Here is a 25033-nt window from a genome sequence, read left to right as displayed (position 1 = left end):
TACACAACACCTAAAATATAGGTTGATTTACAGAGCTATCCTAAGAAACATCTCATGGATTTTAACCTCTCATGTAAACTATGTCAAAAAACCAGATCATTCTAATCTCCTTGGTAATAAAACAAGGTTACAACATATACCAAACAAGAATTTTAAAACATGTGCAAGTTGGTTACAAATCAATTCTATTGTTTTTAAAATTACTAGATGAAAGTATCTATATTTCATTTTATAATTCCAAAATTATGAAATAAAATAGAATTCCAAAAGCCTTTGAGATAACAATTTATCATATCCCATATCTCTCATTACCCATGTAAAAATGTCAACACATCTGAAACACTTGCAAGTTTTAAAATTCTTTACACTCAATATGTTTGTTACCTTTAAAGACTCACACAGAAATAATTAACATGATACAGTTTTTGAAGCTATGGGTATGATCTTTTAAGGATAACAAAATAACCCACCCCAAGCTTAACCAAAATTAGTAGTTCAGCAGATAATAGAAGTTTGTGTTTCATGGACTACATGATTTACTTTTCTCTTCTTTCTTTCCTTCCTTTTTTTGTCAGTTTTATGGTTTATGTTTTTGTGTTTTACCCTAAGAGAGATAATGAAGAAAAAAATGTGTGTTGGTAACAGAGGAGAACATGAACATATTTGGGAGAAGATGAATATTACATTAAAATATACTGTTTGAAAATTAGGAATACTAAACAATTTAAAGTTTATATGTAAATTACAGAACAGATTTTTCAAAAAAAATTTTTGGCTGATTTGAGAAATTTTCAGGAGAGTTAAACATTAAATATATCTTCTTACTATTTTTTTAATTTTATGTACAGATTGATAATTATCTTGAATTTTTCCTATTGTGTGACCTACAGAAACTGGTTTGTAGACTTTGGCATTTCCACCTATATCATGATTGAATTGGTATTTTACTTGCCAGTCCAAAAAAAAAAAAAAAAAAAAAAAAAAAAAAAAAGCTACTGAGCTCTAAGGGTCTCTCTTTCCTTCTTAAAATTGTGAAGACTGCACAAAGGCAGAAATAAGCCAGGTGAGTCTTAGTGTCACTTTTGAATTAACATTTTTCTTCCCTGACTTGAAAGCACAGTTTAACTATTTCAAAGCATGTTATTAACTGATTTTTTTTTCTTTTGCAGTACTGTGAACTTTACATCCTAATTTATCTGAGTTCACATTTGGTATATGAGTCTCTGATAATTATGAATTTGGGTCTGTTTTTCATTCCTATGGTTAGGTCATGAGTCTTAACTGTTAATGGACAGACTCAGAATGTTTTTTACCTGAGCCTGCAAAATTTATCCCAGTGAGTCAATGAAGGTACATGTACAAAATTTTTGCTTTTCTAAATGTTCACAAAAGACCTGCCTCCTGCCCCTGGCCATAATCTATTAACCTATGACACTCTATTACAATAATTTAAAAAGTCTTTCTTAATTCATATGTGTTAAAGGACAAATATTCAGTTATACAATGTATTCAAATTCTCTCCAGGTTTTGAGACGCTACCTACTCTATGCTGTCTCAGGGTATGCCTTTCTTCATTGCATTCAGTGTTTTCACCCCTAGCATAATCTTCTGAGAATTTTCTTTTCTACTTTCTTTCCCATTTATATTCTCCACCAAAGCAGAAATAATATGGATGACACCATGCCAACAACGTTGTTTCATTCAGCCCATATAACTGTGTGTTCTTCCTGACTTGCAGAATTACTCATGGTGCTATTTGCTCGCAATAATATTTTACACATTGTCATGAAGTACTGCTTTTACATATTTCATATCCTATGTTTTAACACTAAAACCTAAATGCTGCAAAATTATGTCATTCATTGATAAATTCTTTTCATTCCAGGATTTGAATAAGTGTTCTTTCTAGGCTACTTTTTCAATTAAAATATCCACAACATGCAAAATATGACATGACTTTCATCTCAGTATTGAAATACTACGTATTTATCTTCTATTGGTTTTAACATAGATTGGTCTCATTAGAAATCTTGGAACTTGTATAAATGTCTTCAATTTTAATTAAAATTTGTGGCCAAGAAATTTAATGTGAATATATCTCAGAGAACTTAAATTCACCATTTCAGTTAATAAACTATGAATATTAAGATTTTTGGTGATGTCATTCACAGTCAACACAGGAAGGATTATAAATTACCACAATTCATTTACTACCTTATTTTCCTAATTAGATATTTCAAACGTTAAGTTTGCTAAATATGTTTTTATACATCTTAGAGTACATGTACTCAAAGAAATGTGGTGCCTGCTTGAAATTGTTAATCTTTTTGATGAGTAAATAGATATTAACAACAATTGAGTTCAGGCACACATGAAAATGAGCCTTGGGCATGTCATAGGAAAACAGGTCTTTAAAGTGAGGTAAAGAAATCTTTCTAGCTTTTATTTAATTTTTAAAATTAGAATTTGACTTTTTCCATAGGTACTGTTATTTAAAATATTTTTTTTTGAGATAGAATTTTTCTGAATATCCCTGGCTGTTCTGGAACTCTCTCTGTAGACCAGGCTAGCCTTGAGCTAAGAAATTTGCTTGCCTCTGCCTCCCAAGTGCTGGGATTAAAGGCATGTGCCACTAAGCATGTCTCATCCTTTAAACTTCCCATCTCAGTCCCAAATATTTTCTCTTATTAAAACAAAAATTAATAATTAAAATATAATATAAAATGACATAAACAAAAATAAAAAAGCAGAATAGAACAAAGAAAAGGAAAAAGGAGAATCTGATGAAAATATACATGAGAAACACACAGACTCAGCACTCATCTTACAATAAGATTAAAATACAGAAATGTAATCCACAAAAATACCTCTTTGGTAGAAACCAAAACCAGTAATTTGGAGCAAGTAGAAAAACACCCAGAGCAGTAGATAGCCATCACAAACCATGAACTCAGTAGCGTTTTCCATCTCTCATATTGAGTTGATATATTAAACCATATATAGACTCTCTTTTACCACTAATTTGTACATAAAAATTTGATACTGAGGCAAACTTATACTCAGAAGTTATTTTCTTCATTGGAAAGAAATTAGAATATGACATACTTCCTAAATGTCCATATCAGTACCTAATGAACACATAACAATTCAGTGCTTGACTCAACCATGAAAATGTAGGTTGATTTGCACAGTGTTCATGTGATACATTTCATATAGATTTTGTGGTCTCATGTAAACAGTGTGAAAAAGCATATTGTTCTAATTTACTTGGTAAACAATAGAAGACTACACATATACCAAAGAAGGAATTTTTTTGTTGTTGTTTAAAGAAAAATAAGTTCCAGTTGATTGTATATACAATCACTCAGTTTAAGAACTTACTGTTTTAAAATATCCATATTGAGTTTTATAATTTTATAATTTCAAAATCATTTAAAAGACCATTTATCCTGTGCCTTGACACTTTGTACACCCATACTCCAAAACCTACCATATCTGGAATACAAACATAATTAAAAATTCCTTACACTCTCTGTCTTTTTTACCCTCAAAGACTGATATAGGAATGAACATCATGATACAAGTGAAGCTATTGGCATGATCTCTTAAGGATAACACATTCATGAATCCCAAGCAATACCATAAGAAGCAGTAAATGGGATACATAAAATTTTGTGTTTAATGTACTCCAAGATTTACTTTTCATTTCTTTTCAGTTTTTGCTTTTGTGTTTTTGTTGCTGTGTGGGGAGACAGAGAGAGAGAGAGAGAGAGAGAGAGAGAGAGAGAGAGAGAGAGAGAGAGAGAGAGAGAGAGAGAGAAAGAGAGAGAGAGAGAAGATAACAGCAATTATATGTAGGGAAGTAAGTAAAATTTTGCCATATTTGCTAGAGAATAAAAAAAAATAAAGTTCATTTTTTAAAAACCAGAATAGATAATTTAAATTTTAAAATATAATTTATGAAAAAAGTTTTATAAATCATTTTTCCAGAATTGAAATGATTTGGGATCCTTTCAGAACAGAATTTATCTTCCTTTTCTGTATTTATTTTAATTACAGATTTGTATTTGTTTTGCCATATTCCCTTGAATATGATCTAGAAAAACTGGTTTGGAGAATTTGGCCTTTTCTCCTAAGCTGTTAGTGTTTCCATATTTTACTTGACATTGAAATCACGAAGACTTCACATTTCTTCTAAAAATAGTAAGCCTTTTGTGAACGGAAAAAAGGAAGTAATAAACTCCAATTAAAATATAATCAAAATACAGAACCATAATATACAAAAACCTGTTCGGGAAAAACAAAGAAGAGTAACATGAAATTAAAAACAAACAAATGAACTAAAGAAAAAAAAATGGTTCCCTACTACATTCTAAGCTTGAGATGGTTAACAAAATTGATCTCAATGGCATTTTGCAACATTTTTATTCACTTGATATATTAAATTGAATATAGACTTTTCTTCACAACTAATTTATATATTAAATCATTGAATATCATAACCAACTAGGTTCAACTAATATTGTAAAGTCATTTTCTGTATTGGAATGAAATTGGATGCAGACTCACTTATTGGATGCACATAACTGTAACAAACACATCGAATTTGAAGCACATACATAACACCAATAATATTGGTTCATTAACAAATCACTTCTGGATCTGTACCCGCTAGCTGAGGCTGTTCTACAGCCTGCTGAGCATGGTTCCCACCAGGAAGGACCTCTTCTTCCAGGAGTGTTTTTGCTCCTGGGAAAGGAGTTTAAACAGCTACTTTCTTTCCAATAACTTTGTGGAGAGGGGCTGACAAGGAGAACAAGATCAGTGGAGCAGCTGGGACAGGATTCTTCCTGTCCAAAATCTGCAACCACAGCTTGGGCTGTCCCAGAGTCCTTAGTGCACAAGTTCTTCCAGGAGAAAGCCAGTCTTCCAGGAGTGGAGACAGAGGATTACACACCTACAGGAGGAACAAGCTCCAGCCAGAGACAGCAAGAACATCGAACACCAGAGATAACCAGATGGCAAAAGGCAAATGTAAGAATCTTACCAACAGAAAACAAGATTATTTGGCGACATCATAAGCCAGTTCCCTCAACACAGCAAGTCCTGGAATCCCCAACACACCAGAAAAGCAAGATGTAGAGTTAAAATCATGTGTCATGAAGCTTACAGAGGATTTTATGGAGGATATAAATAACTCCCTTAGAGAAAAACAGGGGAGCAAAGGAAACAGATAGAAGCACTTTAAAGGAGAAGCACAGAGACTTATTACACTGGTGGAGAGGTGGCATCCAGGGAGGGCTCTAAGCACCTGAGTAGGTGAGAGAGCCATCTTGTGTCCCAGGTCCAGGAGAGACAAGTCTGGGCAGGAGAGTGCACTTGCTGCAAAAGCAGCAAAGCTTCTAGAACAGAGCATCTTTTGGGCCTGAATCTTCAGCCAGGAAGCAGAACTGAGCTCCAGACATCTGCACACTTTTCCCGCCATAGGAGATGTGGTCTCCAGGGAGGGCTCACAGGGTGCAGAAGCAACATTGCTTCTGGGAAAGGGCACCTTTCAGGCCTGCATTTTCAGCCAGGAGGTAAAGCTGAGCTCCAGATCTCCGTGCACCTTCCCTGCAATAGTGGAGGTGGCATGCAGAGAATATTCTGAACACTGGGACTCAGGAGAGAGTTAGACTCCCAGGACTGCTGACAGAGGCTAACATAATCACAGTAGAAACAAACTCCGGCCAGAGATAGCTATAACAACTAACACCAGAGTTTACCAGATGGCAAAAGGCAAGTGTAAGAATCTTACTAAAAGAAACCAAGACCACTCACCATCATCAAAAACCAGCTCTCACACCACAGCGAGTCCTGGATATGCCAACACAAACAAAAATTTATGAATTTTTTTAGGGAAACGTTTGGAACTAGATACTATCATCCTGAGTGAGGTAAGCCAATCACAAAAGAACACATATTGTGCACACTCAGTGATAAGTGGATATTTGCCCAAAACCTCAGAATACCCAAGATATAATTTGTAAACCACATGAAACACAAAAAGAAGGGATACCAACTTTAGGATACTTCAATTCTCTTTAGAAGGGGTAACAAAATACCAATTGAAAGAGTTACAAGGACAAATTGTGGAGCAGAGACTGGAAGAGTGAGCATCCAGAGACTGCATCACCAGAGAATCCATCCCATATAAAATCACCAAACCCACACACTTTTGTGGATGCCAATAAGAGCTTGCTGACAGGAGCCTGATATAGCTGTCCCCTGAGAGGCTCTGTCAGTGCCCGACTAAAACAGAGGTGGATCCTAAGTCCTACCATTCTACTGAGTACATGGTTCCACAATGAAGGTGCTTGACATGGGGTCTAAGGAGCTGAAGGGGTTAGCAACCCCATAGGAGGAACAATAATATGAACAAACCAGTACCCGCAGATCTCCTAGACACCAAACCACCAACTAAAGTGTACACATGGTGGAACTCAGGTCTCCAGCTACATACATATGTAGCAGAAGATGGCCTAGTCAGTCATCAATGGGAGGAAATACTCTTGGTACTGTGAAGGCTCTATGCCTCGGTCTAAACGGAGAATGCCAAGAACAGGAAGTGGGAGTAGGTGGGTTGGTGAGCAGAGATAGTGGGGAAGCAAGGGGTGGTTTTTCAGGTGGGGAAACCAGGAAAGAGAATATCATTTGGAATTTAAATGAAGAAAATATCTAATAAAAAATAATAAAATATCAGATGGTAGAATCAGCATTCCTGACCTCAAGCTGCACTTCTGCAATAGTGATAAAATATTGCATGGTATTAGTAAAGATACAGAAACATTGATCAATGGAACAAAATTGATGACCCATAAATTAAACCATACATGCACACTTGATCTTTAACAAAGAAGCCAAAAATATACAATGGAAAAAGGAAAGCTTCTTCCAATATGGCGCTGGTCTAACTGGCTGAGTGAATTAAAATAGACCCATATTTGTCACCTTGCACTAAGCTCAAGTCTAGTGGATCAAGATTCTCAACATAACAGAAGAAATTAATGGGAGAGAAAGTGAGAAAAAGCCTTGTCCTCATTGGCACAGGGGGAATTTCCTAAACAAAACTCCAATGGTTCAGTAGCTAAGATCAAGAATTGAAAAAATGTTACCTCATGAAACTGGAAAGCTTCTGCAAAGCAATGGGCATATTCAATAAGACAAATCGGCAACTTATAGATTGGTAAAACATCTTCACTAACACCACATCCAATAGAGGGCTAATATTCAAAATATATAAAGAACCCAAGAAGTAAACCACAAAATATCCAAATAGTCCAATCAAAAAAGGGGAATAGCACTGAAACCCGAATTCACAACAGAGGAATCTTGAATGGCAGAGAAGCACCTAAAGAAATGTTCAAAGTCCCTAGTGATCAGAGAAATGAAAAACCAAAACTTCCCTAAGATTCCACCATACACCAATCAGAATAGCTAAGATCAAACTTCAGGTGACAGCAGATGCTGGTGAGTATGTGGAGAAATAGGAACATTCCTCCATTGCTGGTGGGATTGCAAACTGGTATAAACACTCTGGAAATCAGTCTGCAGGTTCATCAGAAAATTGGAAATAGAGGTACCTGTAGACCCAGCTGTATCACTCTTGGAAATATACCTAAAAAGATTCTCCAACGTTCCATAGGGGTATGAATGCCACTATGTTATAGTGTCCTTCTTTGTTATAGACAGAATCTGGAAACAACCTAGATGTCCAGTAACAGAAGAATGTATACAGTAAATGTGGTTCATTTACACAATGGGATACTAGTCAGCTATTAAAAATGAGGACATCCTGAGATTTGCAGGCACATGAATGGAATTAGAAAATATCCTAAGTGGGGTAACTCAGACCCGAAAGGACATGCATGGTAGGTACTCACAAATAAATGGATATTAGCCAGAAAACAAACAAACAACAACAACAACAAAACATTCAGAATACTGACGATACTGTCCACAGAACTGAAAAGGTCAAGAAGCTGAAGTGCCCAAGTGAGGACAACTCATTCCCACTTGGGAAAAGAAGAAAGCAATCACAAGTCAGAAGGGAGGAAGGTAGTTGCAAAGGAAAGTGGATGGGGTTGGAGGGAGTTGGAGAGAAATGGAAACCTTATCTGGATTTGGATGAGGGAAAAGGACTGAAGACCTGAGAGCCAGCAGAAAGAATATGAACAGGCAACCTCAGAAAATAGGAGGTTGAGGTGACCCCACAGAATGCACCAGAGACCTTGCAGGTGAGAAACCCCCAAGACTCAAAGTAAGGGACCTTAGATGAAATGCCTGACAGGAGAGAGAGGGAACTTATAGAATCCACCTCCAGAAGGAAGACAGAACATCAAGTAAGGGATGGGGTGGCTGTCCCATTCCCACATTTGACCCATAATGGTTCTTATCTGAAAGAACTGCAGTGATGGAAATGAATAGGAGCCTAAAGAAAAAAAGTTCCAGCAATAGGCCCAAAGTGAGTTCCAGCTCAAAGGGGTGTCCAAAGGCCTGATACTATTACTGAGGCTACGGAGCACTCACAATAAGGGACCTATTGTGACTGTCCTCCAAAAATCCTAACAAGCAGCTGGAAGAGTCAGATGCAGATATTTGCACCCAATCAATGGACTGAAGCAGCTGACCCCTGTTGTTGAATTAGGGAAGGCTGAAAGAAGCTCAGGAGAAGGTTGATCCTGTGAGGATCAGCAGTCTCAATTAATCTGGACATCTGAGATCTCTCAGACACTGGACCACCAAATAGACAGCAAATACCATCTCATATGAGTTCTCCAACACACATACTGTATAGGACTTCCAGGTCTGTATTCATTCACAGGTGGATTCATAACCTCAAGAGGCTGAAGAAGTTTAGAGGACACATGTGATGGAGATTGGATTGTCCATGTAAATAAACATATGGCATTCTTGGATGCTGAAAAAGCCTTTGTCAAAACACAATACCCCTTCATATTAAAGACTTAAATCAGAAATTCAAGGCATATATATAAACATAAAGAAAGCAATATAGAGTAAGCCAAGAGCCAACATAACGTTAATGGACAGAAACTTGAAACAGTCCGTCTAAAATCAGGGACAAGAAAACACTGCCCCCTCTCTCTGTCTCAATGTAAGATAGTACTAGCTGTTCTAGCTAGAGCAATTACACGATAAAAAGTGATGAAGGAGATTCAAATTGGCAAGGAAGAATTAAAGGTAACAGTATTCATGAATTATATGTTAATATACATAAATGACCATCAACATTCTACCATTGCACTCGTATGGCTGGCTATTTCAGAGAAGTGGCTAAACAAAAATTACCTCAAAATCAGTAGCCTTCATTTATCGAATTAATAAATAGGCCAAAAATGAAGGTAGGAAAACAATACACTTCACAAATAGGCACAAATATTATAAAATATCTTGTAACTTTATCCAAGCTGTTAAAAGGTCCATTTGACAACAACTTTGTGTCCCTGAAGAAAGCAATCTTATAAGGAGCATACCAAAAGAGGAAAGGATCTCCCATGCTCATGTATTGATAGGACTATCATAGTGAAAGTATCCATCTTACCAAAATCAATTTACTGATAAAATGGAATCCTCATCAAAATTTCAAGGCATTTTTTTATAGACTTTGAAAGAGAACATCACCACTTCATGTGCAACAAAAAATTCTAGTATAGTGAAAACTATTCTGAACAATAAAAGAACTAAATACTAATATTAAAATTATTTCTATAAAGAAGCAATTCCTGCGTTTGTGAGATCCATTAATGAATGCTTTGTGTCCTGCCATAATATTCTCCTTAGGAAATTGTTACCTTAAAAAAAGAGACTGCACTCCTCGATTGCAGGTATGCACTCATCTGAACAGAGATCAGGCTTTAGGAACAATGATTATTTGAAATGCCATGACTTCAAACTGACTTTGGGCTGCTAGAAAAGTACACAACTCTCCTATAACTATTCAGCAAGATAATGTCAACATCATTTAACTTAGAGCTGACTTCCAAGAATCCATCCTTGTATTCAGAAATTAAATGTGTTAAGTCTCAAACTTAGGACAAATGGCCTATTTTTCTATAGTAAGGATGGCACTCTGATCCTTATTTATATAAAATAAAGTGGATGCTGGGCACTGTGGGCCTGGCTTTCAGAGATTTTCCAGCAAAGGGAAGTGAGTGTAAGCAGGGAGACAAAGTCTCTGCCACACCTTCCATGTAACTCAGTAACTCAGAGCCTCTCTGAACTGAGTCGGATCAGGCTGGGCTGAAAATCCAACAATCCAGTGAGACGTGCAGTGGGACCTCAGGTGGCTCTACAGGAGAAAAGATCTCTTTCCAAGTGTTACATACAGCTCTTGGAACAAAAGGCTCAGACGAAGGAATAGTTCTCACATCTAGTTTCATGAAGGATCTTGACAACCAGGGGAGAAAATTGACGGCATATACACTATCTGAAAAGAGCTGAAGGGGGACCTCGACTTCTTGTAGGGCTAAATAGATGATATGTATTTCTTTATATTGGGGGGAGTGACTGGGTAGCTCTTTGAATCGGAGGAGCCTCCCTCTTTCCCTAATCAGTAAATATTGACGGGGCTCCTGCTATGGACCCTTTTGAGAATATTTTGGGGGTAGCCATTGCAACAGAGGGAGGGCAGAGGTCCACCTCTCGTCAGGATAATGGTTTCCAATTTGTCCTTGGAATCCTATTAAGTTGATAGCCAAGCAGGAGTGATTTTTGTTTAGCCACTGAATATCAGAGAGGGAGAAGGGGATGACAAGGTCGGGTTCTTTTTGTAGGGTTTGCAGGGCTCCATCTTTCTAATTTAAAATTATTCTACTGATGGCATCTACCTCATTTAAAATTTGGGGTTTGCCATCCATCAGGGTGTGGAGCCATTCCAGGACCCCCTGATGTTGGTAAAGGTGCCCCAAAAGCATAGGGGAGTGTTGGGAGCTATTAACAACTATATTGTCTTGATCTCTGAATTGGGCCTCCCCTGCCCCAGAGAAGAAAAGGGGATCAAAAGCGGGCCACAGATGCACAGCTCTGAGAACAACCACAGATTTTTCCAGCCCTAAGTCAGCGCCAGATGTCCTGACCACAAGATGTACCCTGATACCACCAAGTTCCTGCTTCCTGTGTAGTCCACAAAAAAAAAAAAAAAAAAAAAAAAAAAAAAAAATCAGCTGGCCCATCCCTCCTACTGAGAATTACCTGCTCCTTTGCTTGTGCATTTCCATTGTCCCATTCCTCCTGCTGAGAAGTAATTCCCCTTTTACTTTTCCATTTAAGCCTTGAGCTTTGTTGAATATAGTGAGACCTTGATGCTAATCAGAGTGCTTCCCTTTGTCCTTCATAGCACTTAGTTCTCATCTCTCACTCCCCCCATTTGGTTCTAAGGAGAAGGTCCACTCGAGACCCTCGAATAACTGGAAATGCTGGATGGGTCAGGGGAGGAGTTAAAGATGAGGAGTGGTATAGGTTTTGTTTGGTAATACCTAGGAAGTTCCTTATCTTTTAGGGCTGCATTGACTGAATTTAGAACACGGACTGTCTTGGGGGACAGTGTTCTCAGGGAGAACGGACTTTTTTCTCCTTTCAGGAAGTTAAAGAGGGGTTGAAGGGTGCTTATAGGAAGGGGGAGCTAGGGATAAGGCCAACTGAGGTTGCCCAGAAAGATATGGAGGGAGGCAAGAGTTAATTTTTGAGAGAAGGAAATGGTGGGTTTGAGGTGACATATTGAAGTAAGGGAAATCTCTGTTCCTAAAAATGCAATGGTTGGAATAAGTTGGGTTTTGTGAGGGGCTGTTTTGAATACTAGGGCAGATAGGGAGGTTATTAGCTGCTCCTTAAGTTCAGATGGCGAGGTAGAAGAGTCTCCCCAAACTGAAATATCATCCATGTAATGATAGAGATTGAGTCCTTAGTCTAAATAGGATATTAATGCAGTGACTACAGCCTCCTGACAAATGATTGGACTATTAGCCATTCCCTGCGGGAGAGCAGACCATTAATATCATGAGGCTGGGCCAGAGTTCTTAATGGGGGTACCAAGAATGCAAAGCGTTTACACTCTCAGGGGTGGAGGGGGATGGGAAAAGCATTCTTTTATGTCTATTGCTAACAGAGGAACATTAGCAGGGATGGCTGAGATGTGGGGTAGCTTTCTTTTTTTTTTTTTTTTTTTTTTAGGTCTCTTGTACTTTATTTTTTTTATATATATATTTTTATTACATATTTTCCTCAATTACATTTCCAATACTATCCCAAAAGTCCCCCATACCACCCCCCACTTCCCTACCCACCCATTCCCATTCTTTTGGCCCTGGCATTCCCCTATATTGGGGCATATAAAGTTTGCAAGTCCAATGGGCCTCTCTTTCCATTGATGGCCGACTAGGCCATCTTTCCATACATATGCAGCTAGAGACAAGAGCTCCAGGGTTCTGGTTAGTACATCATGTTGTTCCAACAATAGGGTTGCATATCCCTTTAGCTCCTTGGGTACTTTCTCTAGCTTCTCCATTGGGATCCCTGTGATACATCCAATAGCTGACTGTGAACATCCACTCCTATGTTTGCTAGGCCCCGGCATCGTCTCACAAGAGACAGCTATATTTGGGTCCTTTCAGCAAAATCTTGCTAGTGTATGCAATGGTGTCAGCGTTTAGAAGCTGATTATGGGACGGATCCCTGGATACAGCAGTCTCTAAATGGTCCATCCTTTCATTACAGTGGGGTAGCTTTCTTTGTGGGGAGCCCCAGACTCGCATGTATTTATATACAGTTCTGGGGGTGATTGACGGGTTGACATCAGGCATCTCTCATTGGTTTGGACTGAGACTTTGGGGAAACCTTATTTGCATATAGGAAGGCTTGGTGCTGTTCCTACATGGCTAATAGCTAGGCCTCTCCTATGGGGACTGTGTGGGTGGTAACTTGGAAAGGAGACAGAGGTCCAGGAGACATGGTCTAATGCATGCTATCCCATGTAGGTGAATTATCACCACCGGGTCCAAGGGTTTAAGTTCTAGCCTCAACTGGAAACCAAGCTGTCTGTGTTTAGCCCATTGCCCCACAGACCACCAGTTATTCATAAACACTGTTACATTTGTTACCCTGTAACAGCTACAGAATCCTTAATCCTTAATCCTCAGCACTTTTTGCCGCACATACCACCCTAAACAGTTCTAGTCCCTAAGTTTCACTTTCCTTCCTTCAGACTCTAATCTGTATATAATCCCACACATCATGTCCGTGTGGTCTCTTGGACACATGGCTTCCTGGCTTGCTCCTGGCCTCTTGGTATCTGTTTGTTTTCTCTTCCACTTTCTCCTTCCCTATATCACTGTGTTCAGTCTGTGTGGTTCCAAATGCATTTAGTTCTTTTATTTCTAATCTCTTGAATAAACCTTCACATCAACCATGCATAGTAACTACATACTTCCTCACCCACCCTTCTTTCAACATGGTTTACTTCAGATATATACTGTGGAAAGAGAACAAAACATCAAAAGATCCATAATTGGAACAATTTTTGATAATCACAAAGCATGTCTATTTAAAAATACAAAGAGCAACTTGTTTAAAATAGCCAGGATATCTGCTATGTCCCCTCCATGGTACATCTTCTAGTTCACATCTCTACCTGCAATTCCAGCATGGCACTACCAAGCTCCTGGTCTGGAGCTTGCTTGCAACTCTGGAAGTCTGCTGCCATCCAGGAGAGCAGGACTCATGGATATATTGTCACATAATTTTCACAGTTCAATTACATTAGTGGAGAGAAGGTCTTTAATTGGACAGGGAAAAGGGAGGCAGAGCTAAGACTTATTTTGTTTTTTGTTTTTTTTTGTTGTTGTTGTTTGTTTGTTTGTTTGCTTGCTTTTTATCCCCAGATGTGCTAAAATGTTTTTATTTTATTTTTTTATTAGATTTTTTTTATTTACATTTCAAATGCTATCCCAAATGTTCCCTATACCCTCCTCTGACCTGCTCACCTACCCACCCACTCCCACTTCTAGGCCCTGGCCTTGCTCTGTACTGGTGCATATAAAGTTTGCAATACCAAGGGCCTCTCTTCCCAGTGATGGCTGACTAGGCCATCTTCTGATACACATGCACCTAGAGACACAAGCTCTGCGGGTATTGGTTAGTTCATATTGTTGTTCCACCTATAGGGTTGCAGACCCCTTAAGTTCCTTTGGTGCTTACTCTAACTTCTTCATTGGGGGTCCTGTGTTCCAACTTATAGATGACTATGAGCATCCACTTCTGTATTTGCCAGGCACTGGCAAAGCCTCACACCAGACAGCAATATCAGGGTCCCTTCAACAATATCTTGCTGTCATATACAATAGTGTATTTGTTTGGTGGCTGATTATGGGATTGTTCCCCATGTGGGGTAGTCTCTGGATAGTCCATCTTTATATCTTACCTCCAAACTTTGTCTCTGTAACTCCTTCCATGGGTATTTTGTTCCCTATTCTAAAGAGGGTTGAAGTATCCACAAATTGGTCTTACCTTTTCTTGATTTTTTTTTTTTTTTGTGATTTTCAAATTGTATCTTGGGTATTCTAAGTTTCTGGGCTAATATCCACTTATCAGTGAGTGCATATCATGTGTGTACTTTTGTGATTGGGTTACCTCACTAAGGATGATATCCTTAAGATACATCCATATGTCCATGAATTTCACAAATTCACTGTTTTTAATAGCTGAGTAGTACTCCATAAGTGAGTAACTGGGTAGTGATAAAAGGGAGTCACATGAGTTCAACTGCTAGAGTTAAAACAAATAGACTGCTAGCAGAGCTAAGGAAACAGGCTGTGGGATTAAATTGTGAATTTAAAATTAAGATTCTTTGCTTTTAGGATAAATTTATATTCAGATTCTGCCTGAATCAAATAGGAAATATCACCTACATTTCAGAATTAGATAGGGAATATTAGTCACGGACTCCAGTGTAGAGAGTGCAGTGATTATCATTGCCTGCTTTGAATAGGAATTAATTATCAATGTCTGTGGCTCCAGGTACTGAGTTCAATAGACAGATATTATACAGGTATTAATACAATGTCTGTGGCTCTGGCCAAGAGCCAAATGGAAATATGGGATAGATGTTTAAGAAGCCACAGAAAGCTCATATTCTGATAACATGGGCTCAACGGGAATCTTGAGTGTGTTTTCCTGCTTCTGAAGATAGGAAATGCCTAGTATAGGGACCTACAGTATCTTATTTTACTTCATTTGTTTTGGATTGTTTTAATTTTCAAACTGGGTATAATTTTGTGTTTTGTGTTTATATTATTCCTGTGAGAGAGAGGTCTAAATAAAGGATTTTCTGTTTACTGGCTCAAGGATATGCAGATTTGGGGAAAAGATTTTTTCTCTATGTCTATGGTCAAAGTGATTTACACTTTCCAGAGTTACATGAATAAAATATAACGAAAAGAGACTTCCAGAGGACTAGGTCACAGAAAATCAAACAAAATATATGTCTTGATGATATTAAAATTTAGTTTTGGGATTTATATATTGCATAATATGCAGCCCTGAGGGATATTCTATTCAGACCTGCTTGAACTCCTGATTTCCTGGACTTCAGTCAGATCTACTCGAGACATGGAGATCAGAGAGTATCAATCCTATTTTCTCTAACATTCCCCTTCCCTTCATAATTTCTCAATGCCCATATTCAGCTTGAAGAATATATGAAGAGCCATCTAGCCAGTTCCCTGGTCTTTGGGGCTGGAGATGGTTATTAATAGGCTATCTTTCTAGGGAATAGAGGGATGATCATACTGGAACAGAGTGGCATAGCTAGAATTGATTGCATAGTCAGGACTTCATTTGGTAGAAATCTCCTTGTTACTAAGCTAAAGTCATAATTTCTTTTTTTTTTTTCATTGATTTACTTAATTAGGTATTTTCTTCATTTACATTTTGAATGCTTTCCTAAAAGTCCCCTAGACCCTCCCCACAACACTCCCCTACCCACCCTCTCCTACTTCTTGGCCCTGGCATTTCCCCATACTGAGGCATATAAAGTATGCAAGACCAAGAGGCCTCTCTTCCCAGTGATAGCTGACTAGGCCATCTTCTGATACATATGCATCTAGAGACACGAGCTCCGGGGGTACTAGTTAGTTGATATTGTTCATAACCTATAGGGTTGCAGACCCCTTTATCTCCTTGGGTATAAAGTCATAATTTATTAGATTGTACATAGTTTTTTTAGATGCAAAATCAAGGGTTTTATTGGTATAAATTTCTTCTACTTTTATAAAATTTTATAAGTACAAGGATTAGAACTATTCCTTTTATAACTGTTTTTTTAATATGATCTGAAGGATTTTCCCTGTCCAATTACTTTATTGCAGAGAAGGTCTGTGATTGGACTGGGAAAAGGGAGGCAGAGCTAGGTGTTGAAGAGACATGGATCATCTAAGGGTAGGAGGAAAAGTAAGATGGCTGTGGACATGAACCCACGTGGCATTTACCAGCCACAAGTAGTTATGATTTCACAAGGTTAAAAATACTGGGGTAAAGTTTTTTTATCATTACTAATGAGCTCTGATATTATTGTATTGTCATCCTGTAAACTGTGATTTTTATTGATACATAAGTCTGATTGGTTATTTAAGCCTTAAGAGTCTTGATTTTACCGAGTTACTGTGTATTGTTATATGCAACTGCTAGGATGGTGGTTCTATTTAGTTACTGAAATGTGGGATCATAGACTACATGGAGTCATAGCTGAGGAACTACTAGCTGCTCCCGAAACAACCGAGCCAGATGATGTGGGGACTATGTGGAGAGAGTTGATGGTGGCAGGCGCACAGGAGTGTAGTCAAGCCTTTCAGAGGGATGGTGGGCTTATTTTTTAATATTTCCCAAAATACCATGTGAGTTTACTAGGCAGGCCAAAACTAGTAACTATTAAAAGGCTCAAGATCAATTCAGTATGTCAAAACAAGAACTCAGTTGTCATATAACAGCAAGCCCTGTAATTGCTAACACACATGAATAACACAAAAATTACCTTAATTATAATATTAGAACGATGATATAACCCTTAAAAAAAGAAACTAATAAAACGATTAAAAAATTGTGGCAAAGTACAACCAGTCATGTAGAGACCATTAACAAGGAAAAGAAATTAACAAGCAAAAAGAAATACTTAAAAGTACAATCAAACAGGTGAATAAATGATTAAAACACTCCAAGACCTAAAAATGAAAATAGAAGCAATAAAGAATACGATCTGATGCAATCCTGAAGAAGGAAAACATAGGAAAGAGAAAAGGAAATACAGAAACAAGAATACCCAACAAAATAAAAGAGATAGATGAAAGATTCACATGGATAGTATACACAGTATAAGAAAGTAACACATCTGTTAAAGAAAATGCTAAAGCCAAAAAGTCTATTACAAAATATCTAGGAAATATGGGAGATTATGAAAAAACCAAACATCAGAATAATCTGAATAGATAAGAAGACTTATAAATCAGAGGACCAGAAAATATCATCAATATATTCATAGAAAAATTGTCAAAACACTAAATACACAGAACAGGGATAGAGTATTAAAAGCCACAGGAGAAAAAGACTAAATAACATATAAATTCAGACCTATTATATTTACACAACACTTCTCAAAAGAGAGTTTTAAAATCCAGAAATGCTTGGGCCTATGTCTAATAGGCTATAAGCATTTACAAATACCACCATACACTCCTATGCACAACAAAATAATTAACCACCACAAAAAAAAATGAAAACAAGATATTACATAACAAAACCAAATTAACAATATAGTTTGACTAATGCAGACCTAGAGGGCATACAATAAGGAAAACTCCAACACAAGTAGAGTAACTACACCCCAGAAAACACAGAACACAAGTAAAAGGTAATTCCACATCAGGAAATCCAAAAGTAGACACACACACACACACCATCACCACCACCACCACCACCACCACCACCACCACCACCACCACCACCACCACCACCACCACCACCACCACCACCACCACAACAACAACAACAACAACAACAAAACAACATCAAAATAGCAGGAATTAAAAAATCACTAGTTCTTAACAGCTCTCTACATCTATAGTCACTATGCTCAAATGAAAAAAAAAAAAGGTTAATACAGTGGATGCATTAATAGAAACCATCTAGCTGCATACAAGAAACCCAAATCAGTAACAGAGATACACATTAATTCAAAGTAAAAGCCTGGAAGAAGATTTTCCAACAAAATGCAGTCAAGAACCATGGTGAAGTAGCCATTCTAATTTATTATAAAATAAACTTTCAACCAAAATTTATTAATAGAGACATGAAAAGAGATTTCATACGCATCAAGAGAAAAATTTCCAATATAGCATCTTATTTCTGAACATCTATGCGTCAAGTAAAATGTAATCACTTTCATAAACAACATATTAATAAAGATTAAAACGCACATCAAACTTCAAACAAAAGTAGTAGGAGTCTTCAGTACTCCACTATCTACAACTGACAGGTTGTTGACCCAGAAATTAAACAGAGAAACAATGAAACTGAGGTTGTGCATCAAATGTAACTAACAGATATCTAAAGAACATTTTACTCAAACACAAAATATTATACCATCTTCTCTACACTTCATGCAACATTCTGCAAAACTCTCCAAATACTAGGAAACACAATAAGCCTCAACACAATTGAAAACTGAAACAAAACACTGTATCCTATTAAACCAACATAAATTAAATCTGGACTTCAAGGACAAGAGGATCAAAACAAAGCCTACATAGTAATGGAAACTGAACAACAATCTACTCAATGCTCACTTGGTCAAGGAAGAAATAAAATCTTGCTTCCTAAAATAAATAGTTTATTTTTAGATTCTGTGGGATTTCACAACAGCCTGTTCGGAAGACCCTGGAGAACTGCTATCCATCATGTTGTTGGTTTGAGAATTTCCACAAAATGAAAAGGGGACTTTCATTATTTATTTGTAACTTAGTGAGAAAGCAAAGCCAAAAAGAAGTCCAGGGTGCATTCCACAGTGATCTGTTTATTTAGTAAACATAGAATACTACTAAATCTCTTCAAATTTTAAAAAGAAGTAAATGTAGGCCTATGATGGAAATAACATACAGACATAGCACTCAACAAGATCCCAGGTTTACATAGGATATAGTCCAAGAATACAAGTATAGAATCATTTATTCTAGTTAAGGTATTTGTCATTTCTCCTGTGAGAGGTGAGAGAATTACAATGACTGAAAACCAGGTCAGTAGCATGTGATAAGTCATGGGATTTACATAGCCTGCTCTTGTGGGAAGTCAGAACATGTCCATTATTGTTAAGACCTTTTGTTTGCAAGAGGGGATCCCTGAATATGTGTGCTACACATACAAAACCATAGAAAGAGTGGTATCTTTACATGGATATTAACCAAAATTTCAACAATCATAAGGTTTACTTTGTAGGTTTCTTTAGGGAAAGATATACATCCAGTTGATATATGACAGTTCTTCACAAAGCAAAAAGGTTATTTACTAAGAATCCAGAGTGATGTCCTCTGATTACCTGAGGCATGAAATCTATGTGAGCTTGAGTGTTTGTGTGCATGGCTGTCATTGTTTATGTCTTGATTGTGTGTAATTCTATGTCCATGAGTAGGTTTCACTATGTTTTTCTATGTATGTACAGAAAAAACTATTTAGTTACCTACTCATTTTCCTTATTTGCACCCTGAAATTTTACCTCATAAAGGAGGATAAAGAATATTATATTCATTTTAATTACAAATGACTGAGTAAGGCAAAGCTCTAAAAGTGGTGTTGTATGCATCCTGGAAATATATGGAATATATCTGAGATAATCTACTCAAGTGGCAGAGTGATGCCTTCACTTGGATATGTGCATTACTCTAGCTTTTATCCTAATGTTATCCCACATTCCAATTACTAAGTGGAACTACAACCCTCGTTGTTGCATATCACAATACCCAATAACCCGGTAAAATAAAGACTCTTAAACCTTAATTAACTAATCAGATTTATGGATAAATAAAATCACAATTTACAAAATGCCAATACAATGATATCAGAGCCAATTGATAAGAAAGCTTATCACATTTTCTCCCAATCTTGTGATAGATACTTGTGGCTGGTAAATGCCATGCGGTTTCAAAGCCACAACTATCTTCCTTCTCCTCCTAACCTGAGACATTCACTGTCTATGCAACATTTAGCTCTGCATTCCTTTTCCGGAACCAATTCCAGAACTCTTCTATGCTAATGTAATTGGATAGGGAAAAACCTGTGACATGAAGGTATGAATAGAAATGGGAAGACAGCATTACACCAAATTTAATGTAGCTCATACAAGCAAGAAAGACAAAACTTCTAAACCTAATGAAACAATGGAATAATTCGCATCACATTTATATATGGCCAGAAAACAAGGGCATATATTCCACTCTGCTGATAGCTGTCTTATTTGTGATAACAAGAATCTGGAAAAAAAAATGTCCCACAACAGAAGAACATATACAGAAAATGTTGTTCATTTACACAATGAATACTACATAGCTATTAAGAGTGAAGATATCATGAGTTTTGCAGAAATATGGTTAGTAGTAAAAATTATCACCCTGAGTGAGGTAACTCAGATCCAAATAAAATGCATGGTATGTACTCGCTAATAAGTAGATATTAGACAAAATTTACAGAATGCCCAAGATTCAATCCACAGAACTCAAGAAATTAAAAAGTTGAAGGGCCCATGTGAAGATGCCTCAATCCCATTATGGAGGAAGAAGAAAGCAACCTTAAGAGGGGAGGGAAGAAGGGACCTATGAGGGAACATGGACAGTTGATGTGGGGGAGAGGGGAATCAGATCTGGTATTGGGTGAGGAAAAAGGACTGTAACCCTGAGGGGCCAGCGGAAAGATTGGAAACATGCGACCTCAGAAGGTAAGAGTAGGGGGAGCCTCCAGAATGGAAAAGAGACCTGGGGGGTGAGAGACTTTCGGGACTCAAAGGGAGGGACCCTAGAGAACATACCCTACAGTGGGGAGAAGAAAGATATAATATCCACTTTGAGTAGAAAAGTTGAAGTGATGGAGTTGCCATCCTGAAATCAAAAGCTCAGACCCAGAATTATTCCTGAATGAGAGAAATTCGGGGAGAAAAGTGATAAGAGCCTAAGGAAAAGGAGGTCCAGTGACAGGCCCAAATATGTTCAAGCTCAGGGGGAGGCCCCAAGGCTTGACACTATTACTAACACTATGATGTGCTTACAAATAGGGACCTATCATGACTACTCCCTGAAATGCCAAACAAGAACCTGAAAGAGTCAAATGCAGATATTTAAAACCACCCAATAAACAGAAGCTAGTGACCCCTGTGGCTGTATTAGGGAAAAGGTGGAAGTAGCCAAGGAGGAGGATGACCATTTAGGAAGAGCAGCAATCTCAAGTAACCTGTACCAACCAGGCTGCATAAACCTGCTGATATGTGCCTCCCAACACATATAGAGAAGAGGACTGATGGGTCTGGACTCAGTAAGATTAGATGCACCTAACCCTCAAGAGATGTGAGTCTCCATAAAGCGGTAATGTCTAATGGAGTGTTGGTGGGGTGTTGAATACATCCTCTTGAGGTGTGGAGTGGAAGAAGGAGGTATGAAATCAGGAGTGATCAGGAGGGCGATGAAGTCTGGACTGTAAAACAGGATTAAAGATGAAAAATAAATAAATTTAAAACAACAACAGAAAACTTCTAATATCCACCTGAGTTGGAAGTTGTCAAAATGTGACAAGAAATGGAGTACTGGAGTAATATTGTGGGACAGTTAGAATGTAGGGAAGTTTGGTCAATGTCCTACCTGCAGTTCTGGTGCCGAGTATCTTTGGGTCTATCATGGAGTCCCGTTTAACTTAGAGTTGGGGATTTGGTGATGAAGAGTGGAGGAGGGATTGTGTGAATAATATGGTAACCACCAAGAGTGTGTAAGAGAGCAACCAGATCACCTGGAGTTCTGAAGGCCTCTGTGACCTCTGGTTTATCAGAAAGTCTCAGCCTGAATTATTGTCTGTGATATTGTGACAATACATGGAGGGTTATTAGGGATAGCATCAGAATAGAGGTGTAGGACACCAAAAAGGAGCCCCCCACTCAAGTCTCCTGATTCGGGGTCACCAATAGAAACATGAGAGACCTTCTTGTTGCAAAATCACAAGGCAGCTTTAATGGCAGAGCCCTGGGTCGATATGTATCTCATGCAGGAGACAGAGGAATGACCCTGCGATTCAAAAACTCGGGGTTTTTATAGGGTAGCAGTTAGGGGCTAGGACGATTTGGCTTGGTTATACACGATTGGCCCATTCACACATCAGCAACATGATTATGAGTCAGCAGAGTAGAATGTGCAGTTCGGGGCATATAAAGATTCTAAAGCCCGGGGCTTATCTAAGTCGACAATGCATCTGGTTAATGTTTCAGCTTTTAAATATGCTCTCAATAGAAAGTGGAGGGGGAGGGCGAGCAGGAGGTGCCGGGCTGCCAGATGGTCAGTGAGTCAGCCAACATAGTCAGAACCAGTTCCTGCATTCCTTCCTTTATCTTCAAGACTGGGTGACATAGTTTCAAGACGGACTCGAGCATGACTACTCTTGTTTTCTTTGCAGTCTCAGTCCCAGGCCTTTGTAGTTTAAACATTTTATTTTAATTTCCTTTCATCCCCTCTTCTTCTCTTTATACTAATTCTAATAATAGAATTGTAGAGATTGGTGGCCCCTAACTCTTCATCTACTTGAACTATAGGTTGTTATTGTCTCTGAAGAACCATGAGTTTTAAAGCATCAATTCTACTCTGGATGAAAGCCATCCCTTTATTTATTATACAAGGGCCAAAAACTAAAGCTAAACATATCATAAGGACTGGTCCAGCTACAGCAGAAATCAAAGAAGTTATCTAAGATGGTCATGACTCAAACCACCCCCGTTGAGCATCCAGTTCTCATTTCCTTTGCTCTAATCTTTCTCTCAGTTTCTGCATAGAATCTCTAACTATTCCTGTATGATCTACATAGAAGCAGCTCTCTTCTTTAAGGGCAGCACACAGTCCTCCTTCTTTTAGGAACAACATATCAAGGCCTCTCCTGCTCTGCAAAACTACCTCAGACAAGTTGGTCAAAGATTTTTCTAAAGCGCAAAGGACTTCTCTATTGCCCCTAGATCTTCATTGACAGCATCCCTCAAAGAATTAATTCCCTGTCTTCATTCTATCAAAGCTGACACACCTGTCCCCACTCCTACTGCCATACCTATTCCCATGAATGCAGCCAGGGTTAAAGTAATTGTTCTTTTTTGACTGAGGGCCAGCATAGCTTTCTTCTAAACTGGACGCAAGGTGATAATATAAGTGGGGTAAAGGCTGGATCATGACACAAAAATCATGAGATGAATTAAAAACCTTAGTTGATACACAGGGAGTAAGTCTGTTATTGCAAGCCCACCACCCAACTGGGGAAGGTACAAGATAGTAATTAGGTTCCATCCTGGACACGGACTGAATTTGTCCGCATAGGTGTTTGTGGGTGGAAGGTGGGGTACCTATACAGAGACCTAGACTCCTCGCAGATACATCAGTCAGGGTCAGTTTTTGTCCTGTCCCCCAAGAACAGGAAATATGGCTGCTGTTTCTGTTGAAATCTCCATTGAAGGCAATTCCTTCATAATAAGGAGGACCTGAGGACAGGCATAGCCAGCAGTCCTCAGTAGCACTTGGATCAGTTCTATGAAGGGCATAAAAGACTCCTCTCACTAGGTTAAACATCCTCTGTCTTGTTGAAGGGATTGTCTCAGTCCCAGGCCTTTTTAGTTTAAACCTTTTATTTTATTTAATTTCCTTTCAAAAGAACTAAGAAAGTTGAGAACTTTTATAGAAAGGCAGCCTAACTGACATTCAATCAGAACTGACCTGGATTTAGATATACACTTTCTGCTGAGATTGGAAGATGGAGCACAGTAAGGAGGTGTGGGGCAACAACTGACAAATGGCTATGTTGAAGGTTAAAATCTAGTGGGGGTTCTCCCTTCTCATAGGAGAGGGAGGGGAAATGGGAGAGGATCTGTATAGGGGATTCGGAGGAAGAGGTGATGATATAGGAATGTTGGTGTATAAATCAATTATTTTTATTTACTTAAAAAGAAAAAATATGTGAATATATCTTAAAGTTTCATTGCACAGGTGGCAGTTAAGAAAGGGATATTTAGTTTATCTCATGCAATCTTGTCTTAAAATTTGAAATTCAAGAAGTGCAGGGCACATCATGAATAAATCTTTCTACACTTACCAAACCAGTTTAGGCAAAAACAGTGACAAATGAGAAGCTGCTTTCAGGATCTTAGCAACTCACCAAGTTGAAATGTAAAATACTATATGCTTCAGAGTCCATTCTTAATGTAATTTTGAGTAAAATATGTAGCTCTGAGCACACATATTCACTCTGGACATTAAGTCTCTACCTTTCTGAGTGAGACAAATCTAAATCATAGATGATTCTCAACACTCTGAAATAACAGGAACCATATGAATAAAAATTATCAGAGCTCAGTAAGCAAAAGTGTGCCCTTCCTGTGCTCAAAAAACCATCAGCATCTTTTCTGATGAGGTAACAAATAAATCACACAAATCGTTAGATATTTAAGTATACAGAACACTTCAAACTATGCCACACTTCTAACTCTCAAAGAATCTTATTCTGGTATTTATCTTAAGATGCTTCCCGCCTTTCACCTCAGACCATTTGCTGAGACATAGTGGGTATCTGTGTTTATAACCAGTTAATATCTATCACAAGTTACTTCTGTAATTTATTTGTATTCGCTTTGAAAGATTTTCTTTCTCTTTGATTTTCTTGTTTAATTATGAGTCACTTTTAGGAGAAGAGATTTCCTTCACATATACATATATAT

This window comes from Mus caroli, unplaced genomic scaffold (genome assembly GCF_978045245.1).
Source record: "Mus caroli unplaced genomic scaffold, Mus_caroli_1 scaffold_75, whole genome shotgun sequence".
Classification (NCBI taxonomy): Eukaryota; Metazoa; Chordata; class Mammalia; order Rodentia; family Muridae; genus Mus; species Mus caroli.
Note: the sequence above shows the minus strand (reverse complement) of the source record.